Here is a 14,559-nt window from a genome sequence, read left to right as displayed (position 1 = left end):
CTCCGAACGCGTAAAGTACGATTTTTTTAAAGTGACGAAAAAGTAATAAAAGTATAAAACCGAAATGAGTGCAAATTGTCCAGAAAATATCAATTTATTTTGTTACGTTTGTGGCAAAGAGCTTTTTCAACAAATACTGCATTACTCACTGAGCAAGTGGAGCGCGCTTATAAACTTTATTTTGATTCCGAAATAATTCGCGGCGTTTCGTGGGTCCCAGACAAAATTTTTTAAAACGTGCTACAATGGTCTTAACATGTGGATCCAAGGAAAACGCAGTTCACTTCGTTTTGGTGTACCAATGATTTGGACTGATCCAGGAGAGCACAATTCCGACAACTGTTACGCTTGCGCAAACAAAATATGTGGAGTAAATCGTAAAGGCCTTAAACGAAGAGTTTACATATCTGTTAAAAGTGCACAAATACCTCTACCGCATTCGGATGAAATACCAATTCCACCGCTTCCAAGTCCTGACAGAGAAACTTCGTTTTCTATTGAAACAATGGATCAATCGGATTTCACCTATAAACCAACACGCAAGAAAGTAAAGGGCGCAAACAAACGAAAATAAGTTTTGCGTTCATCGATTTTTATAACCAATGTATCTATGTAATAACCTAATAATTACCTGTAATAATTTGTAATTTTACGTGTTAATAATAAATAATATATAATAAATATTATCCAAATTCATTGAAACATAAAATCAATATTCTTGTCAAAATGAGATACCTTCACTTAATTGTGAATAAAAGCGAAACGCGTCCATCGATTTTCATGATCTATGTCTCATTTTGCTTAAATGTTATGTGACTTTGCGTGAAAGTAATACAACTTGCCTTTTTTTCCGTTTTGGATTTGTTATGAATTTAAAAAATAAAAAAATTTAATATTTTAGGCAAAAAATATTTTTTTTCTTCTTACATTTATTTTTACCGGCAAAACTGTTTATTATATAGAAAAACGTTATATGAACAGATTAAAGGAATTGTAATTTTTAATTTTGTTAAATTTGTTTGAGTAAAATCGGACTAGTTGTTCTCGAGTTATGTCAAAAAAAGACCACCAGAGGTGACAATTTCCCCTATATGATAGTTACTAACTTCAAATCGATATATTTTGATTCCTAGAAGTGACCCAGTGAAACGCCGGGACACGTATACTTTTTTACCGATATAACTTTCCCCGGTAGTTTGAACCCTTCCCGATCACTGACCCCTACCATTTGTCTCACAGTGTAATCGATGACAAGTCATTTTGAAGCTTTGGACCGACAAGTAGGCAATCATTTAAAGAAACACCAGAGCGGGTTCTCCTCCTAGTTGAACTAGACTCTTTGTACACCGCATGATGTGGAATGTAGCATAAATTAGATGGCTATGTATCTTCGTAAACTGGTTCCATGTGTCCAAGGCGTAAATATTCGGACAAGAATTCTTCGTACAGATTTTTCAAATATGGATCTTTTGCAAGGTTCTTATTCTGATAATGAAAAATTTTCACGGATTTCCTTGTTCGCGAAATGGGTAGCGGACGATATATCGGCCGGAGCAGGTCCGGCGTACGGTCTGCTCGTAAAACTCTTCACAGTATTGTTCATCGACAGTCAGACATGATGACGACTCCACCTTTTCGCACGAGTTAAAGGCCCATAAGTCTTTAATCAGTTCATCAAGCTCCGTAATTGTGGAAGCACACAGTTTTGCGCTTGGTTGGTCCGTTGATTGCGGATAGCGTCCGAGAATAACCCAGCCTAGTTTTGTATGTAACGCGAACAGAGCGTCAGTCGTGGTCTGCCGCATCTCACCACAATTAAGGTGCCCATAGATATCAGCCCCCAAATTACATCTATTGACCCGGGGTGATAAAATTGGGGATCTGCAACACTTAGATCTTTAAAATTGGATAAATGAGTGGGATCCATGGGAGAGCTCGGTATCTGCTGACTTAAGTGTGGCAGTATTAAAGCTGAACATCGAATGTTGAAATCTGATTTCCGTATAGAGTGCACGGTAATCTCGACCATACCAGTGGACGTTCCGACCAATGAGCAACCTATTCCCGTAACAGGCACTTTAAGTCGGGTGCGTCGTAGGTGTAACTGCTGTGCAGCAAACTCTCTGATAAATGAGGCTTGAGAGCCACTATCTAATAGCGCCCTGAGTCGCGTGCGATGACCAGTCGCTGAACTTACCTCAAACAAAACATAAAAAAACATGTTTTCCAGAGCAACTGCTGCCGGTTGAGCGGTGCGTTGAAGATGGATTTCGTCGACTACCGTTGTACCCTGACCTTGAATTCGCTTTGTCTACCATGGTGTCTAGGCCTTGGATACGAGCTACGAGAAACTTAACCAACTCGTCGTATTTTGGAATATAATTTGGGGATGGAAGTGATATTTCCCAATCTCTTATAGTGATTGGATCCAGTTTCTCCTTACCAAAAATATAAGCCAGTCGTTCCAATTCGAACTAGGACACCCCAGTTGGCAAAGGGCGCGAAGAGCCTCAGCTATACTGTCTAAAATTTTACGCAACGAAGCTGCAGACTCACTTTGGGCAGGTGGAATTCGAACTATTTCTTGTAACAATGTTTTAACAAGGCGCCTCTTGTTATCAAATCGGTTAGTTAAAATGTCCCAAGCAATTTGGAAATTGTTGTCGGTTACCGGTATATTTTTCAGCAGGTTTTGCGCTTCACCTTGAGTACAGCTTTTGAGGTAATGTAATCGTTGTACATTCGAGAGTGCTGCATCGTTTATTACAATTGTAGTGAACATATCTTTAAACTGCAGCCACCCTTGATATGTACCTTCGAACTTCGGAAGTTCTATTTTCGGTAAAATTGATTTTGGTGCGGATATCGAAGCCGGCTGTGATTCATTGGTTATTGACTGAGTCGAATTTGCGGCAGGTGGAATAGCAGCCGTCAACTCATCAATGCAATCATTGAGCTCACCAATAGTGTCGCAGTAAGACACGTGCCAGCTTCGCCTCATTTTCTTTGGTGGACTCCATGGTCAAGATTTCGTGATACGTAGTGGTATATCTCGCGCAACAAAGAAACCTTTTGTCTGCTTTTGCTTTGCCACCTTACGCGTATTTGCCGAAAAATTCAAAATGAGCTTTGCGGTGGCCTCTTCCCTTTGCAAGGCCATACTTATTAGTGCAGTTGAGGTTATCTGAGTAGATGAAAATTTTATGGAAACTATTCCACAGTTCCCCGCAAAGGATGCCAAGCTCTTGAGCGCAAAACGAAAAACTCTATCAAAAGGAAAATGACAAAAACTGTGGCCGTTGCGTGCTATGTGCTTTGCAGATGCAAGGTTGCTTCTCAACACATTTTAAATAAAAATCTTGCAAAAATATACATACATACATATACAAATATACATTAATTTAACGCATTTTAAATAAAAATCTTGCAAAATATACATACATACATATACATATATATGTATTAAAAGTAGAGAAAAATTAGTCAAGCATCCACATTCTGTGAGATCGTAAGTCACATTTTGGTTTAAAGACTCTGCATGTATTTTTAAATCATGACAAAAACTTTGAGAAGATTTGATATAATCTTATGCTTTTATCCGAGGTTTTTACTTGTAATATATTTCTACGTTTAGTTTTTATCAGATTCTGAGCAGAAAACGCGTGTTCAACATTTGCACTTTAAGTGCAGTTGCAGTGAACAGACGTGCTTTTTTGAGCTCCGCCCATATCATACTAGTTTTCGGTTGGCTGGTCTTGTTTGAATACGCTTTGTCTCGCGCATCTTTACGTGATACTGTGTGTGCAGTTCTGAATGCTGAGCATTAACAATAACGCTTAAGTTTGCCAGTTATTTACCTGTTCAGATTCCTCTGCTACTCTTAAACGCCGCTCAAGTAAGGGCTCTCCGACCGCTAACAACAAAGCTGCAACGTTGGATGAGAGTATAGTTCTAAGCACGGTACTCTCAACACTAAAAGAACTAGAGGAGAAACAAACGATTAGCGGTACCGCGATTGGCGCAATCTCTATTTTTCTCAATCGTGGTATTGAGGGACATCTTGCAATTTTTTAGAGTATCCACTATTAACAGAAAACTTCTGCAAGAGGCGATTAAACTGAGGCGTGCAGGGAAACTGACGTCTGTCTTTACATTGCGAGGTGCTGTGTATGTGCGAGCGGATAAAGAACAGCCTGCAATAAAGATCGAAAATCAGACTGATTTGCAATTTTATTACGACGGCTAATGTTAAAAAATCATGTTTGAAGCATGCATATGTTATATTTATGTTATCTTAGTAAATTTAAGTTATTTATTTAAATTAATGGTCTGTTTAGTTCCATTGCTCGATTTTCACTTCAACAATGTTTTGAAGTTGCTTTTATTTGGTCTCCTCTATCTAGTTTGCGTGTTATGTGTGCTAGGAACGTTATGAGTGATGAAAACAGTCTAGCCGTGTTAAATGTTCTCTGTAGTAGGCAGAAAGCCTACATTAACATTGTTCATTTTAATGCACGTAGCCTTAATAGTACCAAAGAACGTAGATAACAAGAAGGGACAACTCGTTATAATTGTGACGAAAGTGCGCAACAGGGGCGTGCCTTCTCTTTTCATCTAATCAAAAAACGCACTAGGGCAAAAGAGAAGGCACGCCCCTGTTGCTCACTTTCGCTTCAATTATAACCAGTTGCCCCTTCATTTTATCTACGTTCTTATATAGTACCAAAATTGATTTTGTTGGACATGTTTTTGAATGTTCATCCGTTGACGTGTGTTTCTGAAACATGGTTTCTAAAAGATGTAAGTGATGCATGCTACGGCTTAAAGAAATATAGCCTCATGAGAAATGACAGACTAGGAAAAAGAGGTGGAGGTGTGGCCATTTATTGTAAAAATAGCTTAAATTCTAAGGTTCTGTGTAAGTCAAGTGAAAATGGCCCAGAGTATATTTTCATTGAATTGTTTAGTGGCATTACTAAAATGTTGGTTTCATGTGTGTATAACCCACATAAATCTACGTGCCTCAAAGCATTTTTTGAAGTTTTGTCGTCTTTTGTTGTGGATTACGTCAATATTGTTATATGTGGTGACTTTAATGTAAACCTGCTTTCCCGTGAATCACTCGGTTAACACGACTCTACCCACTCGGTTTGAGTGCAATGCCCAACCTAGCCTTCTTGACTATTTTATTGTTTCCGATCCATCTTTAATTTTAAAATTTGATCAATTTTCTTTCATTTCTGATCATGACCTTATATTCTGTGCTGTTGATATAGTTTTTGACTCTTCTAATATAACAAATAATTTTTTATTTAGGGATTACAAATCCTTGAAAACTGACTCGCTATTCTTGCATCTGTCATGTATTAACTGTTGCGATTGTTGGAATCTTTTGACCGTTAGTGACAAACTCAGTTTACTCAATAAGAGTTTACTAAATGCCTTCAATTATTTCGTGCCGGTCCGTGAGTGTAAAACTAAAATGTCCTGCCCTTGGTTCAATCGTAAGGTTCAGTCTGCTATTAAAAATAAAAATAAACTGTATTCCATTTGGAAAAGGTATCCCACCCAAACTAACTGGGAAGCTTTTAAGCGTTCGCGGAATAACTCCACAGTGGTTGTCAGGAAGGAAAAGTAAAAATACTCTGCTTCGAAACTAGACCCTGCTCTCCCTGCATCAGTTCTGTGGCGTAATATCAAAAATTTACGCATCCATGCTCGTAATACCTCTGAATGCAATCTAAATGTGGATGAACTAAATAAAGCCTTTCTGAAGTGTCCTGATTCTGATGTTCCCTCAAGTACTTATATACCCGTGACATCCTCAAGATATACAGGTACTTCTTTTGAATTTCTACCAGGCTCCGAACGTGATGTAATAAGGTGTGTTTTAAATATAAAGTCAGAAGCAATGGGAGAGGATGGTCTCCCCATAAAATTCATTAAAATTGCACTTTCTTACATTGTTGGAACTCTTACGCATATAATTAACCATAGCATGTGCATCTGTACGACCGGTGGCTAAAAACCCTTCTGCTCATACTTAGGGATGTCGGAAAAACATCGATGCATCGAAAATATCGATGTTGGGCTTCGATGTATCGAAAATTTTCCACTCGATGTATAAATAGTCGATGTATCGATGCATCGATGTATCGGTGTTTTTTGAAAACTGACATCTACGGTACATTGAACCGTCATTCCAGTTATTCAATTGTTCAAAAAGAAGAAGTGACTTTGGCCAAAAAATTTAAATGGCTGCAAGAAGTTCCGTTAGAAACATAATTAGCTCAGTTGCAGTAATTTATTTCAAATTTTCTACAATTTTGCTAATAACATATTTTGTTGTGAAACATTATCTGAAAAATCCTATGCAAATCGATGCATCGATGTACGCCCTTCGATCCATCGAAAAATATCGATGTACATATCGATGCATCGAATCAAAGAAAAACATAGATGTATTTTTGCCATTGACATCCCTACTCATACTCCAAGCGACTTCTGGCCTATTAGCATTTTGCCCTCGCTCTCAAAGGTTTTTGAAGCTTTGTTAGCAGAACAAATAAATGATCACGTCATTAAACACAACCTAATCTCCCCTCTGCAATCTGCATTTAGAGCAAAGCATAGCTGCACAACAGCAATGTTAAAAATAATTGACGATATTCGAATACCATTTGACCAAAATCAATCAACATTACTTTGCCTACTTGACTTCTCGAAGGCGTTTGATTCTGTGAGCAATGATATACTGTGTACTAAGCTTAAAGAGTACTTCGGATTTGGAAAAAACTCCCTGAGGCTTATCAAGACCTACCTAACTGGCAGATCTCAGTGTGTTAAAGTCGGTGAAAATATCTCAAGACTTGAGACGATTTCCTCAGGTGTTCCACAAGGTTCAGTCTTAGGACCTCTTTTATTCAGTTTGTTCGTAAACGATATTTTCCTCACATGTCAATTTGTAAACGTTCTTGCCTATGCGGATGATATACAGTTATATCTATCGAGTAGCTTTGAAAATGTAGGCATGTTAGTTCAAAAGTATAATCGAGACTTGTCTTCTATTGAGCGGTGGTCGAAGAACAATGGTCTTCTCCTGAACTCTAAAAAATCGTACGTATTACCAATCGCAAAGAGGAAACTTAGTGGCTCTACTATACCCCATTTAGTTGTTGGTAATAAACCATTGCAATTTGTAAACAAAATTACTAATTTGGGCTTTATCATTAACTCAAGTTTGACCTGCACTGATCATGTAAATTCGGTAGTTGGTAAAGTTTATGGGATACTTCGGAATCAGCGCCAGAGGGCGGTTTTTACACCTATGGTCACGAGGCGGTGACTCTCAGTACAGTTGATAGTACCCATAATAACATATTCTGACCTGGTCTATAACAAACTAGACTCTCTCTCGGCTCATAAGTTCGATGTACTATTCAATAATGTCACACGATACGTTTACGGCTTAAAGAAATTTGATCACATATCGGAGTGAAAAACAAGTTTGTTAGGGTGTGAAATTCACGATTTCCAAATAGCCAGGAGCTGCATTTTTTATACCAGCTAATGAACGCCAAGACGCCTTCTTATCTTTACGACAAAGTGATATTTCCCAAGTCCGGGCGCACAAGAGACCTCATTGTACCTAATTTTAACTTTGCAACATCGACTAGACTGTTTTTCATCAATACCAATAGAAGTTGGAACTCCAATCCAACTGCAGTAAGAGGAAAATTAAATAAAAGCAACTACAAAGCTATTTTATACTCTCCTTTTTCTTGAGTCTTAAACAGGCCATCAAAATTAGATTAATTTAGTTTAATTTAATTTAATTTAGCTTAAATTTAATTTAAGATTATAATTAATTATTAATTAATTGTAATTACCAGGGAACGGATTTTTAGGACCTAAAAACCTATAAAAAAGGCAAAATAAAATAACGAAATAGGCTGGAAAAGGCAAAATAAAATAGCGAAAAAGGCACTAGGTATTGCTAAAAAGGCAAAAAAAGGCAAAACAAAATATCGAAAAAGGCAAAAAAAGCAAGATAAGGCACTAAAAAAGACAGAAAATACGAAGATCAGTCAAAAAATACATTTATTTTAGAAATTTTTATATTACAAGTAAAAATAGAAAAACTACGAACTAGTTTCATTATATGAAAAATTTGCACTTTGAATCTTTGACTATTTTATCCTTTCGAGTTTCTAACTCATAAAACTTTAATCTGTATAGTTGTAGTAACATTGAACCACAAGATGCATTTTGAAGTTTTCTGGCAGCATTTTCATTCGATTTTCGCGAAGAAAAGCCTTGAATGTACTAAATGTGCGCTCGACGTAAGTTGATACAAGTGGAGCCAAATATAAATATGGAACGTTTGAAATGTTCATATTATCAGGAATAAGGGCGTTTTCATCGCCCTTTACAATTTTATCCACATCCCTTATTGTCTCCAAGAAAACGGCTTTGAATTTTTCCAACACCAATTTGGCAAGGGGTCCTTCGCTTGGGCATGTGTATATTTAAATCTTAAAAAAAATGTAAATGCTATAATGACTTTTTTAAAGGTAGAAAAGGTAAAAAGGGCAAATATCTTAAAAAAGGCAAAAAAAGGCAACATCAAATGTGTATATATGGAATCAGGGAAAGCTAAATCGTGTACATTCTTAATCGAATATACTCTATCTCTTTAGCAGAAAAAAAGGCAATTTTCATGAAATCCGTTCCCTGGTAATTACATTTCGTTTTAATTTTTAACATTTGGTTGTAGGTATTGCTCTGTTGTCTCATATTTAGTGTAAGTTCTATCTATTGTCTCATATTCAGTGTTAGTTCGATCTGTTGTCTCATATTCAATATAAGCTCTATTGTATTTTGTACCTATATTTGTTGTACTAAAAAAGAAGGCAATTCTTACTGTACTAATATCACCATTTTGATGATTATGATATGAATGAAATGAAATGAATGTGGAATAGAACTTGAGCTATTTTAAAACGGTTTGCAAACATCGGATCGTTCAGTTCGGTTTTAATTAATTTTATTTTTTGCCAAAACTCGTAATATGCATAAAAATTTTTTTAAGTTCTCGTGCTGCGGTAGAAAAGGCATGAGGTAAAAAAGACAAAACCATTTCTATAAGAAATCGGAATTGCCAACCTTGTAATGTAAAACAAATGTAGTCGAACTTTATATGAAGTAGAGACGGAAGATGTGACTTCTTTAATCGGATGTTGGAGAAAATCGCGAAGTCTGTTCTGCCTTTTCCAAGTTGGATAAGGAAGCAAAGCGAATGGGTCTGGTGGTAAACGAGGACAAGACGAAGTATCTCCTGTCATCAAACAAACAGTCAGCACATTCGCGCCTTGGAAACCACGTCACTGTTGACAGTTATAATTTCGAGAAAGTAGATAATTTCATTTACTTGGTAACCAGCATTAACACCGATAATAATATCAGCGTGGAAATCCAACGCAGAATCAGTCTTGCCAACAAGTGCTACTTTGGACTGAGTAGGCAATTCAGGAGTAAAGTCCTCTCTCGACGCACGAAAACTACACTCTATAAGTCACTCATCATGCCCGTGCTGGTATATGGCGCAGAAGCATGGACAATGAGAAGAGGGAAAGATTTTGGGGAAGATTTACGGGCCTTTACGCGTTGGCGATGGCGAGTACCGTAGACGATGGAACGATGAGCTGTATGAGCTTTACAACGACATCAACATAGTGCAGCGAATTAAAATACAGCGGCTCCGCTGGCTTGGTCATGTCTTTCGATTGGACACCGACGCTCCAGCTTTGAAAGTATTCAACTCGGAACCCGCTGTTGGTAGCAGAGGAAGAGGAAGACCCCCACTGAGATGGAAAGACCAGGTGGATAAGGACTTGGCTGCACTTGGCATTTCCAATTGGCGCCAGTTGGCACAGAAAAGAAACGACTGGCGTGCTTTGTTGAACTCGGCCAAAATCGCTTAGGCGGTTACAGCGCCAAATAAGAAGAAGAAGAGAAGGAAGAAAGTATTTGTATAAATAAGTAGAAGTTTTAAACCAATGCAAATATAAAACCAATCGAAATATACACGGCGCTGCATTTCGAATACAGTGAAACCCGCTTAAGTACACCGTGAATTTTTTAATATAATCTGAAGAAAATCCCTCTCTTAAGCACCTCCCCGCTTAATTACCCAACCCGCATAAGTACCTAAATTTTTCGTGCCCCATTTACAATTTTACTTAGAATTTTCCCCTTTTAAGTGCTCTTTTAAAATTCCTTAAAATATTTACGTATTTTGAAATTCAGTAGCAGCGCTACACAACTTCGGTAAAAATATTCTAAAAAATCAACGGTAATTTTTATCCCCTTGAAACTTGCACATTTTACTCCAAAATTGAATGGGCTATAAAACTGTATACTCAAAAAGCACTTCTGAAAAAAAAGTTTGAAATTATGATGAATCTCTTTTTTAAGTGTTCTACAAAATCTTAAGCTTAGGTTTATAAAATCTCAAAAATTAATAACATAAGTAATAAAAAATAAAAAACATAAGTGGCAAATAATATCATTTTGAATTTGGTACAAAATGATATGTCCCACTTTGACTTTTTAAACAATTTAATTCTTGTAAAAATTACACACCATTGCATTATATATTTTATTTAATAAAGTTGTTCTTTATTTGTTTGTGTGTTTAAATAATGCTACGATTTTGGATTTAAACTATGTATACTTCATTAAGTGTTGTTAATTAAGTATTTATGTAAGGTAACAAGAAGATGTAACTACATCAGTAATTATGTTCGCTTAAGTACCCGCGTCGAGGTACTTAAGCGGGTTCTTTTAAGTACCCAACCCGCCTAAGTACCTCAAAAAGCTGACATTTTTCGTGGGGTACTTAAGCGGGTTTTACTGTAGTACCAAAAAGTCTATGTGGTGTCAACTTTATCATCACTGGACGTCATCATATACAAGAATGAGAGAGCTAAGACGAACTCAACAAGAAGAAGAGGAAGAATCGAACAAACGGCAGTGTTGCCACGTTCTGAATTTGAAAAAGCACTAAAACCCGAGAAAAATGGCGTTTTCTCGAAAAAAACATAAAATTTGTATGGTATTTAATAGGCTTTATATGCATAAAAAATTTTATAGTAGGATGCCGATTCAAATTAATAAAAATCAATGTGTTTTATTCGACGGTCGATTTATTCTGGCATGATTGAAGGTGCTGCCACATATTCGCTTACGATTGCTATAGATTTTGCTTCCATTTTTTTAATATTTACAAATTTGGTGTTTTCAAACTAAACACCAAAAACGCACCAATCACCAAACTCAAAATTTTTTCGCTCTTTGAATGCGCACTAAATTTAGTGCAAGTTGGCAACAGTGAATGTAAACAAAATTATTGTGTGTGAACGATCGGTGAACCAGTGGGTCGCAACTCCCGCAGTAGCACCAATTTCAATTGAAAAAAGAAAATGAAATGAAACACAACCAAGTGTATTAGTGGATAATAGCTTTGAGTTTCAATTGGCTTTATTATCAAATAACTCAGTGGGTGTACAATATGATTACCTTTTAATATGTATCGCTGGGTGATGGCTGAAGTCGTCCGGTCTCCTTGATAGCTCGAATGAAGTGAAAAGGTCCCGCTTTGACAAAGTTAAGTTTACCCGCCGGCAGCCAACTGCTCGGAGGGGAAACTTAACGAAATTATATTACAACGGGAAATAATACATTTATTGCTAACGGCGTAGCAATAAAGGTAGGCTGTATATATGCCTGAGTATGTTTGTGTGGTCGGCTCAAGTCAATACACTTTTACATTAGGGTGGTTCGACCTTTAAATCATTTGGTTTTTCATGAAGGCCTAAACATGCCGGCCCCTTGCTATCAGCAACATCGGTCGAGCGCTTCAGCCACCACGCCGGACTGAGTACTAAGAAGTAGAAAAAAACAGTCTAAATATATGTAAAATAACAATTCATTTGAGAAAAAAAGATTAGTATTGTTTCCAGTGGCAGGATGCCTCCAAGTTCCGGTGGTCCACGTCTTAGTTTCCTAGCTAATGAAAGAATAAAAGGAAGAAATACTAATGAAAAAGGTATGGTTGAACATTTCAGAGCACATTTATTGATAAAAAAATTCATGTTAAAAAAAATCAAAAATTGAATTTAGGAGCGACATACTCCTGAGAGCATCCATCCAAAAATTGTGCTTTGCGCGATAAAGGGACCAAACGTGTTTGGGAGCATACCCGGCAGTACGATGTCTGGGTATACGTCGGCTCCCAGTACTAAGCGAATCGGTGTAGACGTATAAAAGTTTGGATCCGCTAATCGTATGTGCGTATACGCTGTCGCTACTGATGGATCGACGCTACTAGTGGGGCTAACACGGACGTAATTGTTTATCATTGTGGCGTGGATAGCCAACCTGGTGTTCTGGCCGTGTTTTCCCCTCAGACGCAGTAGACAGCCACGTTGGGTTCCGAAATTTGAAACGTCAAGCCTGAGTTTTACCGCTAAATCTGTTGCAATTATAGAAGTCGGAGAGCATACGTCGATTAACGCGCGTATAAGGTGCAGCCGTCCACGAGCTTCTATTTTTACCACGACCGTCGGAGCAATAGACGTGACCGGTCGCAACGCTTGGGTTTCGCGTGCGAGGCGACCCGCTCGAAATGCGATGGATAGCTGGCGAGGCCTCGTCTCCAGTCTACCCTGATCGCGATTGGGCCTGTTTGACTCCTCTCGTTTTTGCCGCAGGCGGAAAGGCCTAGTTTCCGCTCTACGGTTCTGCCGGGCTGTTGACCGCGGTCGGAAAGGCCGTGTTTCCGATCCACGTTCTCGGCGTCGTTCGTGCGCTAACAGGGGTCGGAAAGGCCGAGTTTCCGATCCCCTGGTTATAGTCGGGAGGGGAGTCCCAGATTCCGGTGTGGATTCTGCTGGTTCATCTTCTGGGCGGAGCGGCCTGGTTTCATCTGCGTGGTCGGACGCGTTGATAGATAACGCGCGTTCGGACTCGTCCTCACTAGCAACTTGCTCGCTCCATGGGCGTGTATCAATCGGCTGAAGGGGTTCGGATTCGTCATCCATGTGCAGCGTTGTGTGGTGTTTTTCGCGGCACCGACGACATCTTTCTTCGCTCGTGCACTCGTCAGACCGATGCATCATGGACAGGCAGTTTCCGCAGAAGCGACCAATCAGTGCCTCCCTCAGTCTCTCTTCGGGAGTTTTACCGCGGAATGATGGGCAGAGCCGTATCGGATGCATACCTTGGCATAAACGGCAAGCTAGAGCAAAGCGGTTTGATTGTTGCTCGGCCTTCTTTCTCATCGAGGTGAAGCGAGTCATCGTTGATGTCTGAAATCATTATTTTTTCCCTTTTGTGTATATTTGGCTATATAGATATACGTACTTGTATATATATGTATATTCTAGTTGGGTGGCGAGTAGCAAAAAAAACTTAATTATATGTGGCTATTGTAAATTTCGTATATTTTATGGTACGGGTGGTCTCATATATCACTGTCTTGTGATAGTGTATAGTGTGCATAATATTGCATGAGTTTTGCATAAAGTGTGTGGGGCACCTTATGTTTATGCATCGACACACGGTTATCGACTTTGATTTCTCTGCTCGCATCGGTGAGTTGTCATTTTGTTAATTTGTGTAATTACACGGCCTGCCACCCAAAACAAAAGTAAATAAGTAAGGGCAACCAAAAAATCGCAGATAGGAAGTGGGCTGGAACGCCTGACAACTTGATTTAAGGTAACTAAAACCATGCATAGTATTTGTTGATGAGCCTTGTAAACAATAAATTATAGGTCCGGAGCAAATCGGCAATGCAAACTAATCACAAGCGTGAGGGATTTTGTGTTTGTAAGGCGTTGCAGTTTTATTGGATCCTAAGAAGCAAAACAATAACCTCATGGCCCATTAAAATGGTTAATAGCAAACAAATACATTGGGGAAAAGGCAGCAGCAGAAGTAGCAACAACAAACAACAAATCACGGTATCTCTTTTAGGCCATTTAGTTATGTTTTCACATTTTATTTATAAATGCTTTAGTGACTGCCAACTTGGCTGTGGCTAACAATGTGGCCGTCTAGATTTTTATACAAACTATCTTGAGAACAAAAACTAAATGCTTCATTTCGATAAATAAACCGATTCAGATAAAAAGTTAGAACAAAGTATGAATTATTTGTTCGCATGGTGCGGAACATCGCAAGTGCTTATCAGCGTGCGAAAATAGGTTGTACAAACAATTCCCATTTGCTCATCGATCATCATATCATTTGTAGTTTTATACAGTTTTGTACATAGTCAGAACCAACTTTTAAGATTCACTTTCATTTTCCCCAACGAGAGACTGTTGATTTTCGTTTGTGACAATGGTACCATACGTTTTATATGTATGTAAACGTTTCGATTACGTGAAAAAATATATTTCTTTTTTCGTAAATTTTCATATTCAATTTAATTCAAAGACATGTACTACATACATACATATCTTTTTCTCTGCACAATTCATTTCGTTTGTT

The 14,559-nt window shown here is 38.1% G+C and overlaps 1 long non-coding RNA gene across 1 annotated transcript; it reads left to right on the top strand.

Annotated features, from left to right (window-relative positions):
• The first annotated feature begins 13,596 nt into the window (after positions 1 to 13,596).
• LOC108358940 (uncharacterized) lies at positions 13,597 to 14,211 on the top strand. Its single transcript, XR_001846857.1, has 2 exons — positions 13,597 to 13,782; positions 13,839 to 14,211. It is a non-coding gene; the product is annotated as an uncharacterized LOC108358940 (long non-coding RNA).
• The last annotated feature ends 348 nt before the right edge of the window (positions 14,212 to 14,559 follow it).

This window comes from Rhagoletis zephyria, unplaced genomic scaffold, assembly GCF_001687245.7.
Source record: "Rhagoletis zephyria isolate East Lansing unplaced genomic scaffold, Rhagoletis_zephyria_1.1 Rzeph_scaffold_00316, whole genome shotgun sequence".
NCBI lineage: Eukaryota > Metazoa > Arthropoda > Insecta > Diptera > Tephritidae > Rhagoletis > Rhagoletis zephyria.
The sequence above is the reverse complement of the archived record's forward strand: the minus strand, read 5'-3'. Positions and strand labels throughout refer to the sequence as shown.